Here is a 22,687-nt window from a genome sequence, read left to right as displayed (position 1 = left end):
TCTTTAACCTCAAGGTATTGTCTCAATATTTGTGTGTGTTGCTGCTTTCTAACATTTAGAATCTAAATCATAAAAAGATGGGATTGGAATTTATATTGAGACATTATTTCTGGCTTATGGAGAAAAGAGATACCATCTGGGTATCTACTTATGTTGCCAGAAATTACTAAACACTATGAAATAAAATTTATAGAGGAGGTGAAATGTTGCAAATAAAATGTAAGCAAAGACTTGCAGAAAGGATGCATAGTTTATTGCTAAATGGGTTGTAACATTCTGTTATTGCCCTTCACAGATAGTGCACAGATACCTCTGGTTCACACACATCTGCAAAGATGATTTAAGTAACATGTGTGTGCACAGAAAGAGGAAAGCAGCCTTGCCTTGTTAGAAGTACAGAGACTTATGTTCCAGATCATTTTGTTAACTAAAAGTGCTGTGTGTGTGTGCCTATGCGCTCAGTCATGTCTGACTCTTTGTGACCCCATGGAATGTAGTCCACCAGGCTCCTCTGTCCATGGGATTCTCCAGGCAAGAATACTGGAGTGGGTTGTCAGTTCCTTCTCTAGGGGATCTTCCTAACCCAGGGATCGAACCCACATCTTCTGGTCTCTAGCATTGGCAGGCGGATTCTTTTACCTCTGAGCCCCCTGGGAAGCTATAAAAGTGCTGAGTCAATACAAAAATATTTTGGGTCTCCCCATGCCCTTACTCCACAAAGAAACTGGTCACACATGTACATATCTTTGTCTGCTTTGGGAAGAGACGTATGTACTTTGCTTAATGATAATGCATTTAGACAATAGCCGTGTATCTCATTAGCAGTGAAAAATCTCAGTTTAAGCATTTAGTCCCACATGGACTATGAATCACACCCTGCATGAATGCTTGCAGATGTCATTAGACTATAAGAACATGGCATAGCAGGGTGCAAGCATATAGAAGGAGGGTTTAAATCGATTCCTTTGTGTCCCTATTTCAACTTACTAAGAGAAAGCCAAATCTAAAGCAGTTGATTCTCAATTTGGAGAAACTCTCAGAATCATATAGTATCTTTTTCAATTCAAAATTCGACTTTCACTTCTGAAATTCTCTTTGGCGGCTATTATTCCTCTAGCATAAGGATTGTGTCTCCCATTCACCATCAACCTAAAAGAATTACCTTTATAAAGAGTCATGGCTGCAGGTATGTTAGGTTGTCAAAATGGGTGAAAGCCACATGAAGGTTAAATATAATTTTATCTTTTAAACACCGTCAACATATAAGTTAGAGTTAAGATTGGACAATAAAAATGAATGCAAATAAAGTTCTGCTTGGGAAAAACGTCAAATGAATTATATTAATAAAAGAACAAATGCATTATTCCTTTGTCAGCTTTTGTTCTTTCCCTTAAAAAAGGGAATCCAACCCTTTTATGTTTCAACTTAATTATTAATAGAAGTAGTTTTTGTAGGTACAATGACGATTAATTGTCATACTATGTTGGCGAAGAGCCGACCCATTGGAACAGACCCTGATGCTGGGAAAGATTGAGGGCAAGAGGAGAGGGGGGCAACAGAGGATGAGATGGTTGGATGGCATCACCGACTCAATAGACATGGGTTTGAGCAAACTCCAGGAGAAAGTTAAGGACAGGGAAGCCTGGTGTGCTGCAGTCCATGGGGTCACAAAGAGTTGGACACAACTAAGTGACTGAACAACAATATAGTTAGAGAGTACTGTTTGTACTGGCTATTCCTACTTGACTAATAATAATTTGATTTAATTTCACTTCTGCATTTCTTTTAAAAAAAACATGATTTCTGATTGTTTATGCATGTGTAGAGGTGATTCTTTAAGATAGACCAATTTATGTCCTCCTTTATCTGAGATTAGAATTGAGCTGAATGTTCATAGTCTAACATTTCATTCTATTATTTATTATTGATGGGAAAATAGTGATGTGTTCAAATTAGTAACCTGAATTTCTAAAGCACTGAAGTTGCAATTCTTTGATGTATTTAAATATACATAGTGGTCCAATGCTCTGAGAAATTGCACTAAAATGTCTCTGAATTTGTAGTTGCGATAATGAATGAAGGTCACAAAATTTTGAAACCATGACATTTGTCATATGTCCATGTGTCTACATTTTAATGGAAGGTTAAAATAAAAGACAAACACCTTTAAGTTTGATATGTGTCAAGCGGTATTCTAGAGGAAGCAATGAACTGCAGGAAAAGATGCTTTTGTCCCTGGAATTCGAGTGTTCCAATTGATTTGAAGCTAGTGTTGATCTGACTCCCTTTTCCAACTTAGAAAGCAGGACTCAAAATCATTATAAACAGCAGTTTAAGTAGAATGACTTGCTGTTGATGTGAAGGGAGCCTAAGGCTGTTAGTTGAATCACTGACACTTTGACACATTGTTAGCTCTCAGGCCACAAAATTGTCACCATTAGTTTTTAAATAATTCATTTACAAAGAGTTTCACAAGTTTGAAAATGTTAGCTGCTACTCCAAGGCTCTAGTCTTTCTGATAAGCGCTCTGTGTTATTAACTTATCAATGAAATGATTTAACGAGTGTTTTCATGTACAGCATTTACACCTAAATGGTGGTCTTGGCCAAACCTGCCAGGCTTCCCTGTCCATGGGATTCTCCAGGCAAGAATACTGGAGTGAGTTGCCATTTCCTTCTCTATTACACCTAAATATGTACAATTAAATGATGTAAATAATGCAAACACCTAAAATTACTCTCAGTAAAATGAATAAGAACTTTCCTACTCCCGTCTGTAAGTAGCCATTTTGGATAGAATAATACCACATCATTCTTTGTTCTGTAGTACCTGGCTCTTTACTCAATTTTCTCCTCCTTGAATGTTTATTTTTACATGAAAAAGTGAGTGAAGGAGAGATGTGTAATAATTTCTTTTCTTTTTCTTTCATTGACATTTAAAGAATAAGTTTACTTTTCAAAAGAAAAAATATTTTCTTATCCTCTTGACTCCCAATTTTTAAATATGCCTCTTCTGAGTTATACTCTTTTAACAGTTTCATATGCATATCTGGCTGATGCTCATGTAAGCAATTTAATGCCCCCTGAATTGTAACAGACTAAGTTTTTTGTCACTCTATTTTTTGACTAAAGTTGTATTTTGTAGATTCATATTCATTTGCAAGATATAGTATAGGGAGGTCCCATGAATCCTTTAGCCAGTTTCCATCAGCAGTGACAGTTTGCAAAACTATAGTACAAAATCATAATCAGAATATTGATAGTGCTACATTCAAGATACAGAACAATATCATCACCTCCAGGATCCCTTCTGTTGTCCATATTCACTTCCCTACCCCAGTCCCAAATCCCTGGCAAACACTAATCTGTTCTCCATATCTACTTTTTGTGATTCAAGAATGTCTCATAAATAGAATCATAGAGGATATCACCTTTTGGAAATGGGTTTTTCAGTCAACATAATTCCTTTGAAGTTCAGCCAGGTTGTTCAACGTAGTCTGTTTTTGTTTATTGTTAAGTAATGTTACATGGTATGGACATTACCACAGTGTTTATTCACTCACTGATGGGCATCTCTGTTGTTTCTATTTTTGGCTATTGAAAATAAATCTTCTGTGAATACCCATGTACATTTTTAGTGAATATAAGTTTTTATTTATCTGCAATAGATGCTCTAGAGTGAACTTGAGTTGTATGAGAGTTGCATGTTTAGTTATATAAGAATTGAAAGTCACTCAGTCACGTCTGACTCTTTGCGACCCCATGGACTGTATAGTCCATGGAATTCTCCAGGCCAGAATACTGGAGTGCATAGCTCTTCCCTTCTCCAGGGGATTTTCCTAACCCAGGGATCGAACCCAGGTCTCCCACATTGCAGGTGGATTCTTTACCAGCTGAGCCACAAGGGAAGCCTGAGAATACTGGAGTGTGTAGCCTGTCCCTTCTCCAGAGGATCTTCCCAACCCGGGGTCTCCTGCATTGCAGGCAGATTCTTTACCAACTGAGCTATCAGGGAAGCCCTGTCATATAAGAAACTGCTGTATTATTTTCCAGAGTAGCTGTACCATTTTATTACATTCCCACCAGCAATATGCGAGTGATCTGGTTTATCCACATGCTTGCAGCATTTGGTATTGTCACTATTTTTCATTGTAGCCATCAGTATATCTTGATATCTTGTGATTTTAATTGTCATCTCCCTAATGGCTAATGGTGGGATTTTGTGTCCTGATTTGCGATTTCTGTGCTCATCAGTGAAATACCTGTTTCTGTCTTTTGACCATTTTATAACTGAATTATTTGTGTTCTAACTGTTGAGTTTTGAGAATTCTTTATATATTCTAGGTAGTAATCCTCTTTTGGATATATGTGGCTTGCAAATATTTTCTGTCGATCTGTAGTGTGTCTTTTCAGCCTCTTAACAGGCTTTTTTGCAGAGAAAAAGGTGTTTCTTTTTTTTCCTTTTATGGATTGTACTTTTGGTACAAAATATAGGACCTCTTTCCATAGTCTATATCCTTAAACTTTTCTTTTTAAAATTATTGGAGTTTTTACCACTAGTTTTATAGCTTTAAATTTTAATCTCTGCTCCATCTTGAATTAATATTTATATATGGTATAAAGTTTATTTTGGTCAAGGTGTAGCTTTTTGGATATCCAGTTGTTCCAGCATCATTTGTTGAAAACGTCTAGCTTCCTCCATGGAATTGCTTTTGCACATTTATATCAAATCAGTTGGGTGGATTTGTGTGGGCAGCAGAGGATGTGATGGTTAGATAGCATAACTGGCTCAATGGGTATGAATTTAAGCAAACTTCCGGAGATAGTGGAGGACAGAAGAGCCTGGTGTACTAGAGTCCATGGAGTTACAAAGAGCTGGACATGACGTAGGAACTGAACAACAACAACCTTTTTCTCGATTCAGTATTATATACCTTTGATCTATATGCCTGTTCCTTGGCTAGTACCACTCTGTCTTGGTTAGTGTGGCTATAGGTATATAGCAGGACTAGATACCTTACTTTTCAAGATTCTTTTAGCTGTTGTAAGGCCTGTTCCTCTCCAGATAAATTTTAGCATAAGCTTATGTATGTCTAAAAAAAAAAAACAAACATACTGGAATAAAATTGATAGGAATGAAATTAAACCTATATAACTCAATTAGCTGTGAAAAGAAGAGAAGCAAAAAGCAAAGGAGAAAAGGAAAGATATAAGCATCTGAATGCAGACTTCCAGAGAATAGCAAAAAGAGATAAGAAAGACTTCCTCAGTGATCAGTGCAAAGAAATAGAGGAAAACAACAGAATGGGAAAGACTAGAGATCTCTTCAAGAAAATGAGAGATACCAAGGGAACATGTCATGCAAAGATGGGCTCGATAAAGGACAGAAATTGTTTGGACCTAACAGAAGCAGAAGATATTAAGAAGAGGTGGCAAGAATACACGGAAGAACTGTACAAAAAAGATCTTCATGACCCAGATAATCATGATGGTGTGATCACTCACCTAGAGCCAGACATCCTGGAATGTGAAGTCAAGTGGGCCTTAGAAAGCATCATTACGAACAAAGCTAGTGGGGGTGATGGAATTCCACTTGAGCTATTTCAAATCCTAGAAGATGATGTTGTGAAAGTGCTGCACTCAATTTGCCAGCAAATTTGGAAAACTCAGCAGTGGCCAGAGGACTGGAAAAGGTCAGTTTTCATTCCAATCCCAAAGAAAGGCAATGCCAAAGAATGCTCAAACTACCGCACAATTGCACTCGTCTCACACGCTAGTGAAGTAATGCTCAAAATTCTCCAAGCCAGGCACAATAAAGAAAGTTGAGAAGCAAAGAATTGATGCTTTTGAACTGTGGTGTTGGAAAAGACTCTTGAGAGTCTCTTGGACTGCAAGGAGATCCAACCAGTCCATTCTGAAGGAGATCAGCCCTGGGATTTCTTTGGAAGGAATGATGCTAAAGCTGAAACTCCAGTACTTTGGCCACCTCATGCAAAGAGTTGACTCATTGGAAAAGACTCTGATGCTGGGAGGGATTGGGGGCAGGAGGAGAAGGGGACGACAGAGGTTGAGATGGCTAGGTGGCATCACCGACTCAATGGACATGAGTTTGAGTGAACTCCGGGAGATGGTGATGGACAGGAAGGCCTGGCATGCTGCAATTCATAGGGTCGCAAAGAGTCAGATACAGCTGAGTGATTGAACTGAACTGAACTGAACTCAATTTGAGGAAAATTGTTGTCTTTATGTTGGAACCCACAATCTATGAGTGCAGTAGGTCTCTGCATTTATTTAAGATTTCTTCTTCATCAGCACTTTGTATTTTTCAGCATACAATCCTGTACACATTTTGCGAAATTTATACATAAGTGTTTCATTTTCTTTGGTGTATTTCTAAACGATAGTGCCTTTTGAATTTCATTTTCAACATGCACATTGTTAGCATTGTTAGAAGTATGATTGATTTTTTTTTATTGGAGTAAGGCTGCTTTACACTGCTGTGTCAGTTTCTGCTGTAAAGCAAAGTGAATCAGACAGAAGGATGATTGATTTTTCTGTGTTAATTTCTTTCTAAAAGCATACTTTTCCAAATTACATATATATAATGTATTTTATCTAGTATCTAGTTCCTTTGTCCAAGTCTTGATTTTTCTCTTTAGAGACTAATTCTTTTTTCTCATCTATCAAAAGGTACTCAGTTAAATCCACTTTCTCAGTCATCCATTTCAGAAACATCGACTGATCACCAGGTGATATGCTAATGCTAGAATTACAAAGACTCTAAAAGAAACATTTTCTACCTTCAAATCGTTTGCATGAGAGAAAATAAGTGTGCAATAAATTATTATAGATACTGTGTCACAGTTTAAAATAGAATGGGGTTCTGTCAAGAGAGCAGCTGCCTTCCTCACAGTCCTCCCCCTTACAATTGAAAAGGCAGATATAACCCAACAAAGAAACATAGCAGGTTGTGTGAAAGGTGGTAAGAAGGATTGACTAGGGACCTCATGACTTGAGACATAACATGACCACACTGCTTCAGTTAACCATCCAGATAATATTGGCAGGACCAAAGCAGGCAGCTTTGGTCCCTGTGCTGTGGTGTTGGAGAAGACTCTTGAGAGTCCCTTGGACAGCAAGGAGATCAAACCAACTAATCCTAAAGGAAATCAACCCTGACCGCTCATTGGAAGGACTGATGCTAGAGCTGATGAAAGTGAAAGAGGAAAGTGAAAAAGTTGGCTTAAAACTCAACATTCAGAAAACTAAGATCATGGCATCTGGTCCTATCACTTCATGGCAAATAGATGGGGAAACAGTGGAAACAGTGGCAGACTTTTTTCTGGACTCCAAAATCACTGCAGATGGTGATTGCAGCCATGAAATTAAAAGACACTTACTCCTTGGAAGAAAGTTATGACCAACTTAGACAGCATATTAAAAAGCAGAGACATTAGTTTGCCAACAAAGGTCCATCTAGACAAGGCTATGGTTTTTCCAGTGGTCATGTATGGATATGAGTCAGTTTCAGTTTCAGTTCAGTCACTCAGTCATGTCTGACTCTTTGAGACCCCATGAACCGCAGCACGCCAGGCCTCCCTGGCCACCACCAACTCCCGGAGTTCACTCAGGCTCACGTCCATCGAGTCAGTGATGCCATCCAGCCCTCTCATCCTCTGTTGTCCCCTTCTCCTCCCACCCTTAATCTTTCCCAGCATCAGGGTCTTTGGAAATGAGTCAGCTCTTTGCATTAGGTGGCCAAATTATTGGAGTTTCAGCTTCAACCATCAGTCCTCCCAATGAACACCCAGGACTGATCTCCCTTAGGATGGACTGGTTGGATCTCCTTACAGTCCAAGGGACTCTCAAGAGTCTTCTCCAACACTACAGTTCAAAAGCATCAATTCTTCAGTGCTCAGCTTTCTTTATAGTCTAACTCTCACATCCATACATGACTACTGGAAAAACCATAGCCTTGACTAGACAGACCTTTGTTGACAAAGTAATGTCTCTGCTTTTTAATATGCTGTCTAAGTTGGTCATAACTTTCTTCTAAAGAGTAAATGTCTTTTAATTTCATGGCTGCAATCACCATCTGCAGTGATTTTGGAGCCCAGAAAAATAAAGTCAGCCACTGTTTCCACTGTTTCCCCATCTATTTGCCATGAAGTGATGGGACCAGATGCCATGATCTTAGTTTTCTGAATGTTGAGTTTTAAGCCAACTTTTTCACTCTCCTTTTTTACTTTCATCAAGAGGCTCTTTAGTTCTTCTTCACTTTCTGCCATAACGGTGGTGTGTAAGAGTTGAACTATAAAGAAAGCTGAGTGCCAAAGAATTGATGCTTTTAAACTGTGGTGTTGGAGAAGACTTGGACTGCAAGGAGATCCGTGGTGGATTCATGTCAATGTATGGCAAAACCAATACAGTATTGTAAAGTAAAATAAAGTAAAAATTAAAATTAAAATTAAAATTAAAAAGAAGTACAGAGCTATATCAGCCTACTAAAAAAACATTAAAATTATACTTTTAAAGAATAAAAGTATAATTTAAAATGATAAAAATTAATTTATTTATTTTAATTGGAGGCTAATTACTTTACAATATTGTAGTGATTTTTGCCATACATTGACATGAATCAGCCATGGGTGTACAAATGTTCCCCATCCTGAACCCCCCTCCCACCTCCCTCCCCATACCATCCCTCAGGGTCATCCCAGTGCACCAGCCCTGAGCACCCTGTCTCATGCATCGAACATGAACTGGAGATCTATTTCACATATGATAATATAAATGTTTCAATGCTATACTCTCAAATCATCCCACCCTCACCTTCTCCCACAGAGTCCAAAATCTGTTCTTTACATCTGTGTCTCTTTTGTTGTCTCGCATATAGGGTCATCACTGCCATCTTTCTAAATTCCATATATATGTGTTAATACACTGTATTGGTGTTTTTCTTTCTTACTTACTTCACTCTGTATAATAGGCTCCAGTTTCATCCACCTCATTAGAACTGATTCAAATGCATTCTCCTTAATAGCTGAGTAATATTCCATTGTGTATATGTATCACAGCTTTCTTATCCATTTGTCTGCCAATGGACATCTAGGTTGCTTCCATGTCCTGGCTATTGTAAACAGTGTTGCAATGAACATTGGTGTACACATGTCTGTTTCAATTATGGTTTCCTCAGTGTGTATGCCCAGCAGTGGAATTGCTGGGTTGTGATGATTATTTTATGCAGTCAGTTTATTAATCATTGCTCCCTGATTCTTATTATTCCAATAGCTTCACTTAATAAGTATTTAATGACTCAAAAAATAATTCCAAACATTTTCACCAGCACTAGAAGTATATTTTCAGTTTCCTAATAGTCTCTTCTTTCTGTTTGCCCAAAAGACACATTGACTTCAACATGTACCAAAGTGTATTTTGATACTTACTTCCACAAAGCTGTCTCCTCCTCAGATGCTTCCTTTTTTAATGCATAGAATCACTGTTATTCCAGCAACACTATCTAGAAAATTATCACTTATCATTCTTTACCTTGTCTTAATTGCTACCAAGATCTGTCTGATCTACCCTTAGAAATGTCTTTTTGCTTTATTCTTTGTTGTTCATGCTAATTTCTACTCTGTCCTCTTAAATGAGGACACTGTGAGTGCACTGTCCTCTTAAATGGTTTCTCTGCCTCCAGATTTTTCCTGTTAGTGTTACCGTTCCTCACTGCTGTGGAATTACATGTCCACAACAAAGATCTTATTAAATTTCTCTACCTAAAAGTTCTTAATAGGCCTTGATACTCAATATGAAGTCTGAAGACTTTGTTTGACATACATGTCCCTTTATAAACCAGCTGCAACTTTTCCTTCTGCACTCATCTTTGGTGTTTGTCTCCATGGATACTTTGTGCTATGTTCTCACCATCCTGCCTGCTGTTTGCAGATTAAAGTATAAATTTACCTTATCCTTTTACTTTTTGTTCCTTCATCTGAAATCGCATTTTTTCACTGCTATCTGAAGAATATAGAGCTATTTCTTACAGAAGATCCAGTATGTGTTCATTGTCTTATGTGAGCTGGACATGACTGGGTGGGTCTTCTGCTGATTTTGACCATAGTCACTTGAGGCTGGAATCAACTGGATACAGGATTTGCTCTGTCCGTAATCCTCAAGGCCTCCATGTAGTCTTTCCAGCTGTCTCTCCAGCAAGATAACCAGGCATTTTATCGGGCAACTCAGAAAGTATGGAGACTTATCAAGCTTCTATTTGTATCATGCTTACTAATATATCCAACTAGTCGAGTCTAGAGCTAATAGGGAAGAAAACTTTACAAGAGCTTGAGTTGCACAAGATGTGGTTTTTTGGTGGGACCACCAAAATAACAGTACAGCAGAGTCTGCCCGTTAGCCTCTAGTAATCCATGCCCTGACACATACAAAATATACTCACCCTATTCCTAAGAGCCCTGGAATCTTATTATGACCTCAAGATAAGGCTAGAAGTCCAGGATCTCATTCTTGTCTTGTTCAGTCACTCATTCCTGTTCAATTCTTTGCAACCCCATGGACTGCATCATGGCAGGCTTCCCTATCCTTCACCATCTCTGGGAGCTTACTCAAACTCATGTCCATTGAGTCAGTGATGCCATCCAACCATCTCATCCTCTGTCATCCCCTTCTCCTCCCGCCTTCAATCTTTCCCAGCATCAGGGTCTTTCCCAATGAGTCAGTTCTTCACTTCAGGTGACCAAAGTATTGAAGCTTCAGCTTCAGCATCAGTCCTTCCAATGAATATAGGGTTGATTTCCTTTAGAATTGACTGGTTGGATCCCCTTGCAGTCCAAGGGACTCTCAAGATTCTTCTCCAGCACCACAGCTCAAAAGCATCAATTCTTCGGTGTTCAGCCTTTTTTATGGTCCAACTCTCACATCCATACATGACTACTGGAAAAACCATAGCTTTGACTAGATGAACCTTTGTCACCAAAGTGATCTCTGCTTTTTAATATGCTGTCTAGGTTTGTCATAACTTTTCTTCCTAGGAGCAAATGTCTTTTAATTTCATAGCTACAGTCACCATCTGCAGTGATTTTGGAGCCCAAGAAAATAAAGTCTGTCACTATTTCCATTTTTTCCCCTTCTATTTGCCATGCATGAAGTGATGGGACTGGATGCCATGATCTTAAAAACTGATGCCATGAGTTTTCTGAATGTTGAATTTTAAGCCAGCTTTTTCACTGAATCTCATTACTTATGTGTGAAGGTTCTTCATGCCTAATTCCTTAAGTACAGCTATTCAGGAGTTGCAACTCTTGAGGTCTGTGAACTCGAAAGACTCATTATCTAACCCTTATATACCCAACATTCTGTGGTCAGACAGGAATAAGGTAACTAAATTAAATAATCCTATTTAAAATGGGTGGAAGGTGGGGAAGGAGGTGGGAGGGGGTTCGGGATGGGGGGACACATGTACACCTGTGGCTGATTCATGTCAATGTATGGCAAAAAGTACCACAATATTGTAAAGTAATTAGGCTCTAATTAAAATAAATAAACTTTAAAAAATATTAAAGAAAAAATAAAATGGGTGGAAGGTACAGAGCAGCTGCTGTCCTATAGCCATTCTGAAATCCAGCTGGGCACACATCAGCAGTATTTTGGTTAGGGCCCAGTTCTGTTAGTGAGATTGGTTCTCTGTGGTTCTTGGGTCCATCCTCTGTTTTCCATGTAATGTTAAGGGGCCCAGCAGCTTCTTTTTAACTTAAACTTTGTCAGCAAAGTAGTAAGATTCCTTAAAATGCTGTGCACCTTTTACGTATTTAATTATGTAGCTGTTCCATTTAGCAGAGACCACACCCATAACATTTGGCTTGGCCAAAAAGTTCCTTTGTTTGGGGTACATTGTTCAATAAAGATCTTCATGAAAGTGAAAAATGTTTTGCATTTCTACCTAACCCTGAATGAGCTTTTGGGCCAAACCAATATACTTAAGACTAATATCTCTCTACTTTCAAGTCAGGATGCTAGAAGACAGTACACCGAGTTCTTAGACACCCCTTTGTTCAGCTAGTCTTAGTGTGTGCCTCATATAACTTCACAGCTAAGTATCTTAGGTTTTTCCTCCAAGACCCTTTAAGCAACTTTTTATGGATGATAGAGTATGCATAGCATCCCAAACTTACTATCACTGACATGATTTCCCCTCAGAATCAATGTGAGATGGTCACTGAGAATGTACACACAAAATAGTTACTGAATAAAATACTTAGTGATTGGAGCTAGTGTTCTTAGAATGCCTTGTAGAAAACACTGGCATAGCCAAAATTACACCACTCGCTGATTCCTATCATTTTCCATGAAAAAACTAAAACAATTCTGTTTCTTATGACATCTTTTCTGAAACTAACACCAGTTATGGACTGCTTTTGGTGTTCCAGTTTTATTCTCTTCCTGTAATAGACCTTCACTGTTACCAGGTAGAAGTAAACGGTACTAATAAGTTAGGCCTAAAAGATCAACAAGGAACAGCTTTTAGTAGAAATAACTTTTCGTTCATTTTAATCTGTATGATAGTATATAATTTTAGTATGTATTACTGTTTTATGTGATTGTTGCTTAAAAATCAAGTCATTTGGGATCAAAGGATAAATAATGTTAGCACCATTTTAGAAAGTCTTCAACATTAAGGAGTCTTCATTTGTTCTAGGGCAATCAAAGTGCATATAAATGTTTTATATCCTACCCAGAGATCTTAATGATCAGATGCATATGTGTCTCAAGGACCTGAAGTAGTTTCACTTTTTGGTCTCCTAATTGTTAAACTATCTCTTTTGATTGAAGCCACAGTATACCCTTGAGAATATCACCTATAATTTATAGGTTATAAAAAATGCAGTTACGTCCTACATAACGTAGCCCTTTAAACAATCCATATAAGATTGAAAGTCTTTAAAATAAGGTTTCAAGTCTGGATGCAGTGTCTTTTATGGATGATAAACTGAAATTGCAGAGCTGCACATCAGTTATTCTTACCGTCATCTTTTGGTGGGAACCTATGTTTCTTGCTATAATAGGCCTCAAAGAGAATTTTCAGTTGTATAATTCTAATAATACTTGGAGATCATGCTGAGATGGTAAATCAACCTAGATCCAATACTGAAGTTTACCCTTCTTTCCATGCCTGAGACAGGAAGATGTTTTCTAAAGGATCAAACTATATTTCAATAGGGCAATGATAAGGCAGATTGTTGTCTGAGTGCTTTCTTTTCAGAAACAACAAACCCAATTGTTGCAAGTAAAAGCCTAAAGCTGTGTGAATTGCCTAGTCAATTTATGGATTTTTTAAAAGCATCCTGAAAATAAATGCACACCACAACCATTTTTTTAATACTAAGAAGATGAAATAAATTCTGCTCAAGTGATGTTGGGGTGGTTTCTTAGATCACTGGATTAAGAAAAGTTTTGTCCTATCTTTCCAAGCCTTATAAGAGAGAAAGTTTTGAGAACTATTTCAAATCAATGGTGTCAGGTTCAGGGAAGAGAGAGAGCCTTATAAATTTTCTGCAAAAAGTATCAAACCAGTATGGAATTGGTGGGCCACTGAAAAAACTAACAATAACCTAATGACTGTAGAAAAGACAATAAAGAGAGACTGTTCATAGAAGGGTTCACAAAGAGCTTGTAATTTGAGCAGGACTTTGAAAAATAAACACATGGCTAGGGGAAGTATAATGGAGAAAATTTTCCCTGTCAGAAAGGTCTTATGACAACACAGATGTAGAGAACAAATATATGGACCCCAAGGGTGAAAGGGGGTGGGTGGGATAAATTGGGAGATTGGGATTGATGTATATACACTATTGATACTATGTATAAAATAGATAACTGATGAGGACCAACTGGATAGCACAGGGAACTCTACACAATGCTCTGTGGTGACCTAAATGGAAAGAAAATCCAAAAAAGAGGGGATATGAATATTTGATTCATTTTGCTGTACAGTGGAAACTAACGCAACATTGTAAAGCAACTATACTCCAATAAATTAAAAAAAAAGACTAATGTAAGAAAAATTAAACAATGACCTAGAACAAGGTTTGGCAAACTATTTTCTGTAAGGGGCCAGATGGTATAAATTTTAGCATTTATAGACAATATAGTCTCTGTTGCAAATATTCAACTCTGCTGTTGCAGCAGGAAGGAGTCACAGACAATACAAAGGGAATGAGTGTGGCTATGCTCAGAAACACTTTCCAAAATGATGGAGGTATTTAGCCTGCAGACTAATGTTTGCTGATCTCTGGTCTAGAAAATGGCTTCCAACCTGCATATAGTTAAGCCAAGAGTAGAAACTGCTGTTGTTATTCACAAAGGCAAAAAGAAAAACATAGTCTATTTGTAACAGAGTGATTAGATCAGTTTTGTTGGAAAATGGGGTTTTGGAGATATGATGAAAGAGAAGACTTGTAAAGATAGGTAAAACAGATGCTAAGACCTAAATGGCAGATAAGTATAAAGCAAGGATTAGAAAGATACAGCAGTTTTTTCCCAGAATTTTGTTGCAGCAGGTATGTGAATGTTTACAGAAATGGGAATGTGGAAAACAGGTGTGGGGTTTTTGCAATAATTGGGTCATGGAGTTATGGGGACTATGGTTAGAGTATGAATGATAGGAATAACAAGGAAAAAACGGTTCAAGATCACTTTTGGAAGTTAAAAATACATCACAGCTAGTGCTTTACTGGATGTTGCTATGGGAAAAAAATAAAAGGAAAAAAAAACCCAAGAGGTAAATCATACGAGTTTTCCAGTATAAACCTAAACTTTTTCACTGCAAAATCTGAGGATCTTGATAAATAAAATTGCCTTAGTGTTAAACCATTATTCTAGGGAAGTCTTTGGAGAAGGCAATGGCACCCCACTCCAGTATTTTTGCCTGGAAAATCCCATGGACGAAGGAGCCTGGTGGGTTGCAGTTTATGGGGTCGCTAAGAGTCGTACACAACTGAGCGACTTCACTTTCATTTTTCACTTTCATGTGTTGGAGAAGGAAATGGCAACCCTCTCCACTGTTCTTGCCTGGAGAATCCCAGGGATGGGGGAGCCTAGTGGACTGCCGTCTATGGAGTCGCACAGAGTCTGACACGGCTGAAGCAATTTAGCAGTAGTAGTAGTAGTAGCGAAGTCTTAAATAGACACAGCACTTGAATAAAGAGATCTGCCGTCCTTTCTAGGTTCTGTGTTAGTCTACTTACTAGTCTTAAAAAAAATTGAAATCCATACTTCGTGCAGATTTCTTTTTTAGACCATTAGCTCCGTAAGGGCAGAGATTTAATATCTTGTTCATCTTTGCATCTCTGGTTATGCATATATGACCATTGAGATCTGAGCAAAGAAAAATGTTTTGATCAGTTGTCAGGTTTGGGAACAGGCTGTTTGTATGTAACAGGAGTTTAGAAGTAACAGTAATTTAAGTGTGAGAAACTTTCTGCTCAAAGGTTTCAGAATCAAAATTCCAGATATAGGCAGTTTGGAGCTTACATGATGTCTATTGTCTCGGCCTCAGGTTTGTTTACTATCTCCACTCTGTCCTCCCTGGGGTATGATCCTCATCTTTGTTTTCCAAGATGAAGCTCTATCCATCATCTCCATGTTATTATAAGCAGCAGCATGTAGTGAAAGGAACAAAGAACATGGTTCTTTCTGCTTTTAAGAACAAGACACAGAGGTTATCTGCTTAACTTCTCCTTACATCTCATTGGCTAGAACTTGTTTGCATAATTATTAATACATCAGATGGTAGTGGTGGCTGGGATATGTAGTTTTATTAGTAGTACCCATATGCCTCCTAACAATATAGAGGTCTATTGCTGAGGATCTTAAATTATTTCCCTAAAAAACAAAAGCCCAAGACAGGGATTCTTGTGCAAATGGTCTACTGAGGCGTATACTCAGCATTAAACCCACAAGGGGAAAAACCAGGAAAAGAAGAGTTTTCAAAAGTCTAGACTCATCCTGATCCCACAGGGAGCTGTGAAACATAAACTGCACCACATAGTTTCTCCTCCCTTGAAGCAAAGGGGCAGGGCCAGGACTCTGCAGTCATCCCTATCCAGATGGCTCTTGTCATTGCTAAGATGAGTCTCTAGAAAAGGATACAGCTGTGAGCTTTGTCCAGTCAACCCTTGCAGCGGCTGAAGTATGGGTACCACAGCTGGTGAAGCAATTCTGAGTGGAACACCAAAAGTATCTGCTACACTGAGGAAAAAGGGGAAACAGATATTGAGGGGAAATTAGAAGCCGATTTTGGCACAGCGAAGAAGCATCCCCCCACATATATTGTAATGACTCAATATCCTGTTTTTGCCATGTGAAACTGTGAAAATGTTAGTCACTCAGTCCTGTCTGACTCTTTGTGACCCCATGGACTGTAGCCCATCAGGCTCCTCTGTCCATGGGATTCTCCAGGCAAGAATACTGGAGCGGGTAACCATGCCCTTTTTCCAGGGGATCTTCCTAAACTGAGCATCGAACCCATGTCTCTTGCATTGCAGGCAGATTCTTTACCATCTGAGCCACCAGGAAATGCCCAGTTCTGTGCCTTGCATGTGGTAAATATTCTGTCAGTGTTTGTTGAATGAATAATGAATATTCTTTTTAAAATTTTTATTTATTTATTTTCATTGGAGGATAATTGTACTTCCTTTACAATATTGTGATGTTTTTTGCCATACATCCACATGAATTGGCCATAGGTACACTCCAGTGTTCTTGCCTGGAGAATCCTAGGGACAGAGGAACCTTGTGGGCTGCCGTCTGTGGGGTCGCACAGAGTCGGACACGACTGGTGACTTAGCAGTAGCATACATATGTCCCCTCCATCCTGAACCCCCTCCTGCCTCCCTTCCCAATGCTATTCCCTCCAGGTTGTCACAGATCACTGGCTTGGGGTGCCCTGCTTCATGCATTGAACTCACACTGGTCATCCATTTTACATATGGTAATGTACATGTTTCAATGCTATTCTCTCACATCATCCCATCCTCTCCTTCTCTCACTAAATCCAAAAGTCTGTTCTTTAAGTCCGTGTCCCTTTGCTGCCCTGCACATAGGATCATTGGTACCATCTTTCTAGATTCCATATATATGCACTAATATATGGTTTTTGTCTTTCTCTTTCTGACTTACTGCACTCTGTATAATAGGCTTTAGGTTCATCCACCTCATTAGAACTGACTCAAATGCATTCCTTTTTATAGCTGAGTAATATTCCATTGTGTAGATGTACCACCACTTCTTTACCCATTCATCTGCCTATGGACATCTAGATTGCTTCCATGTCCTAGCTATTGTGTAAAGAGTGCTAGTAATTAATATTCTTGAGCAAACTTCTATTTTTTTTATTTGCACAGCCTTCCTTCTTTAACATTTCTGAAAGGATTAAGCAGCATTAGTATTCTGAATACTACCATGCTTCCCCCCAACATATGCATATGCACCATGCCCTCAATACTCTCTGTCTGTCCAGAATCACTCAGAACCAATTATGAATTACTTCATCAACCTGAAGAAGGATTGGCTGGACAAATCCTTGTTCTCACAAATACTTCTAGTTCTGGATCCAAGAAAACTTGTCATTCTCCAGGAAAGGAATAGACAACTAGCTTACTCTCATTAGCAAATATACACATTTCATGTAGTTATCATCTCTAAAGCTTAGGTGAAGAATCTTTGTCATCAGTTACCATGGCCTCAATTTCTGCAGGTTTTACAGTAGCATTTCTGGCTTTCAGGAGGGTCTCCATTTAGTAACTGCTTCATGATATAGAGTCTAATGTTATAAAATGAAACTTAAAAATGAATTGAATAAAGACTCAACTGATTGCTTTATATCTCACAGTTACAGATCCCCATTTTCTCCTATGAATGATATAAAAGATAGTTGTATAAAAGGGTCAGGGTTATAGAGTAATTGAGTAACATTTGCAATATGGTCCAGTGGTTTCAGGAAAATGTTTTGTATTGCCCTAAAGGCCAAAAAGGAAAAAAGGAAAAGAAATGAAAACATCACTTTAAATCAATATCACATCATTAGCTATAGTTCATATTATAGAAGGCTGACTTCAGTAAGATAGTTTATTCTTTCGTGTAAAGTAAATTAAGCTATGCAATCTTGAACTTGTATGACAGTTTCAGGGTTTGTCAAGCCCCAGATGCAGTGCTTAGCATGTGGTTTCCATTCACAAGGTCACTCCATATGGTCCTAGTGCAGCCATAGACCTGAATTTTAAATGTTATTTAATTTGAATAGCCACACGAGGCTCTTAGCCTTTGTTTTGAAATGGCAAAATCAAATTGTTATTGGCTTTTTCCTATAATATGTTTAGGCTTCCCTGGTGGCTCAGATGGTAAAGCGTCTGCCTACAATGTGGGAGACCCGGATTCGATCCCTGGGTTGGGAAGATCCCCTGGAGAAGGCAATGGCACCCCACTCCAGTACTCTTGCCTGGAAAATCCCATGGACGGAGGAGCCTGGTGGGCTACAATCTATGGGGTCGCAAAGAGTTGGACACGACTGAGCGACTTCACCTCACCTCATAATATGTTTATATTATATAGTTATATTTTTCCTAGAGTCCTGTAAGGTAGATGTGTAAAGGATATTAGACCACAAAACTGATATTTAGAAATACTGAAAATCAAACTGGTTCCTCCGTGTAATCACTGATGGTTATAAACATTCATTTAAAAATTATAATTAGGTGATGGATATATTATCTTAATGTTGATAGTCATTCCACAGTATATATATGTATCAAATCATCACACAGTGCACTTTAAATGTGTATAGTTATATTCATTAATTACCCCTCAATAAAGTTTTTTAAAAGATTTTATAATTTACTTATTTTCTTAATATTCCAATGAGACTTTCCTTTCTTTTCCTCAAATAAGTAAATTTATACACAATTATTATTTCAATTCATTTTGATGGCATGGTATTTGAAGAATGATTACAATAATCTAGCAACAAATTTTCAATCGATCTGTCCTAGAATTGAGAGCTAGGCTGTCTTTCTTGTCTTGACATTGTAAACCAATCCACTAATGGCAAACTAGTCAATAATGTACATAAAACAGGAATATTCTTTCTGTTACTGACAAAGCTCTCAAATAGGTTGCACTGAAGTTGATATGATTGAATTAGATAAGAATTTTTGATACTGTATTCATTCTGAATTGAATGAATTTTCTAGTAGATTATGAAGTGTCTACTCTACACCAGCTATTGGACTAGCTATTGAGAGCACAGCAGTGAATTAAGCAAGACTAAGTTCTTCCTAGACTAGGCTGGAAGTCTATTCTAGAAAAGAGTCTTTCACACAGTAATTGCTTGTGCCCTGGTTTTTAAGAAGGAAAAGGTTAGGGTGCCTTAAAATCAGCCAACAAGCCAACCTAGCCCACTTGGTGTATAAGCTCACCCTCAAAGTCTGCACTCTTCTAACTGAAATCCAAATATTTCTGGGGTTACACAAAGAATTGCCAAGGGATGTGCCACAAAGTTATTTTGAAGGGAATTCATCTCCAGAACATCAATTTCTGTATATATTCTTGCATAAAATTGCCTGATAATTCACAGTAGCACTTCTTTCACTTTATAGAAGGGAAATTGCATTATGATGTATTGGATGCAAAATGGACTTAGGTGCCAAACAAAGGCATAGTCAGAAATATTATTTTGAAAAAATCAAGGCCACTTAAGCTCAGAGATCTTCTCCTGCCTGTCTTACAGTATTGCTGATGAGTTTGAAGCTTACTCCAAGTTCGTATACTCTTAATTCAGAGCAGCCACCATATAGTCGATGATACTATACATACAGCACACAACATATGCACAGCATATAGTAGTGAGACAAAAGTATGGTGGAAGTGTTAGTCTGTTAGTCGCTCAGTCATGTCTGACTCTTTGCAGCCCCATGGCCTGTAGCCTGCCAAGCTCCTCTGTCCATGGAATTTTCCATACAAGAATACTGGAGTGGGTTGCCATTCCGTTCTCCAGGAGATCTTCCAGGGATCGAACCCAGATCTCCAAAATTGCAGGCAGATTCTTTACCATCTGAGCCACCAGGGAAATCCCAGTAGTGATACAAATTAGATGTAATTGGAATGTTTTCTAGAACTGTCATGGGCTTCCCAGGTAATGCTAGTGGTAAAGAACCCACCTGCCAATGCAGGAGATGTAAGAGATGGGGGTTCGATCCCTGGGTTGGGAAGATCTCCTGAAGGAGGAAATGGCAACCACTCCAGTATTCGTGCCTAGGAAATCCATTGGTCAGAGAGGCCTGGCACCTATAGCCCATAGGGTCACAAAGTGTTGGACAGGACTGAAATGACTTAGCATGCAGCACATAAAACTATCATATTTTGAAGATGCATTTGATAAAACCCAAGGGTAAATTTTTTGTCTTTTTAATATACTTGATATACACGATTACCTTCCCAAAAGAGTTTCCCTTTTTGTTGTGGACCATTTTTAAAATACATATTGAATTTGTAACAATATTGCTTCTTTTTTGTTTTGTTTTTTTGGCTGCAAGGGATTGAACTCACAGCCCCTGCATTGGAAGACAAAGTCTTAACCAATGAACCACCACAGCAGTCTTTATGAAAAAGAAAATTTTCTTTCATCAAATGATGCCATAATTTATTCATGTATCCTATTTAATATTTATAATATTTAATATTTCTCCCTCCTATTAACAAATAAACTTCTTTAAACTTAGAAAAAATAAATGTCAACTTAAATCACTAAGGATATTTCTCTGGTCTTTTAAGGAAATTGTGACAAAAAAATTGATAACTACTACCCACTGTTACTCAGGTTATGATCTGATAAATAATTAGATTTTAATAATCACCAGAGGGGCTAATTTAAAAATAAATTCCTGGATCCTACCACATACCTGTTTAATCAGAATTTCTAGGGGGAAAGGACTGGGAACCTTATGGTTCAATGTGCATCCAGTTTTTTCTTATCCACATTGTTTAACAATTGATATTCAGGTAGTGATCTTTTTAAGGGACTTATACCCCATCCATATTCAGGGACAACAATGTACTTTATAAAATCATAAGAATATAGAGTCTCTTGATGGAGAACACCCAGAGCCTGACATGGCACCCAGCATGTAATAGATTGAAAGTGATTGAATACAGGTTTATATTAATACCTCCTTATAAAATATTCAGTTCAGTTCAGTTCAGTTGCTCAGTCATGTCTGACTCTTTGTGACCCCATGAACTGTGGCATGCCAGGCCTCCCTGTCTATCACCAACTCCTGGAGTTCACCCAAACTCATGTCCATTGAGTCAGTGATGCCATCCAGCCATCTCATCCTCTGTTGTCCCCTTCTCATCCTGCCCCCAATCCCTCCCAGCATCAGAGTCTTTTCCAATGAGTAAACTCTTCGCATGAGGTGGCCAAAGTATTGGAGTTTCAGCTTTAGCATCATTCCTTCCAAAGAACAGCCAGAACTGATCTCCTTTAGAATGGACTGGTTGGATCTCCTTGCAGTCCAAGAGACTCTCAAGAGTCTTCTCCAACACCACAGTTCAAAAGCATCAATTCTTTAGCGCTCAGCCTTCTTCACAGTACAATTTTCACATCCATACATGACCACTGGAAAAACCATAGCCTTGACTAGATGGACTTTTAGACGATTGAATATAAAGAATACATCTTTCTAAAATTTTAAAGATGTACTCCATGGTTAACTTTTTCCAAAGACTATTTACCTTTTCATCTGAATGTAATTTACAAATGGAATCATAGGTAGTAAAAACATAGCAGGGTGCCTTCCAGATTCCTCCACTGCTGTGATCTTCAAATGAACAAGCCCAATGGATTATTATACCTTCTGAAAAGTTCTTAATTAAGGAAGCCAGGAGTGTGCAGAGTAACAGCCTGTGTGTTAACCTTGTTGACACGGCATAGAAATCCCACATAGATATCACATACAAAAGAATGAAAATGTTGTTTTAGTTCCTAAATGGCAATTTCCAAGAAATTGTACTTCTAATGGAAATTGCCACCATGGATGTCTGTTCAAAGGCTTTGGTTGACAAAGGAAAGATATGAAAATCTCAAACTTTCTTGATCTCTGGTTGTTGCTTCCATTAATTAGGTGAATATGACAGCTCTCTCTTTACCCTAATAGCCCCCCTGGAGGAAATAACATTTTTGTTTGTTTAAACAGTATTTAATGCCTACTCTAAAATTAGAGTTTAAAACCTTTAATTCTGGAATGCAAAAAGCTCTATGTCCTTGACTCTGATGTTTTTCATGAATATTAATTTATAAGCCAAGTCATGACTTAAAGTATTTGGTCATTTCAGGTTTTAATCATTTCCTTTGGGATTATTTTCCTATTAGGTAAGATTTATTTTTACTGTTCCAGAGCCTTTCTCTGTTGGTCACAGAAAAATATTGGTTTCCACAGGATAGCTATCATGTTCTTTAAAATTGATTCAGTGCTGATATCTAATCATCAAATATCAGGCCATAGATATTCAGATTGTTTATCATTATTTAACTCTTAAATTATTTAAACAGTATATACACAGACATACACAGATGCTTAAACACATATACTTTTTTTTTAATAAATGCAGTTCAATTGGAA

At 38.0% G+C, this 22,687-nt stretch overlaps 1 protein-coding gene across 1 annotated transcript in view; it reads left to right on the top strand.

Annotated features, from left to right (window-relative positions):
- Positions 1 to 22,687, top strand: part of IL1RAPL1 (interleukin 1 receptor accessory protein like 1) — a 682,102-nt gene that overhangs the window by 897 nt on the left and 658,518 nt on the right. The window lies entirely within an intron of this gene.

This window comes from Oryx dammah, unplaced genomic scaffold (assembly GCF_014754425.2).
Source record: "Oryx dammah isolate SB20612 unplaced genomic scaffold, SCBI_Odam_1.1 HiC_scaffold_23, whole genome shotgun sequence".
NCBI lineage: Eukaryota > Metazoa > Chordata > Mammalia > Artiodactyla > Bovidae > Oryx > Oryx dammah.
The sequence above is the reverse complement of the archived record's forward strand: the minus strand, read 5'-3'. Positions and strand labels throughout refer to the sequence as shown.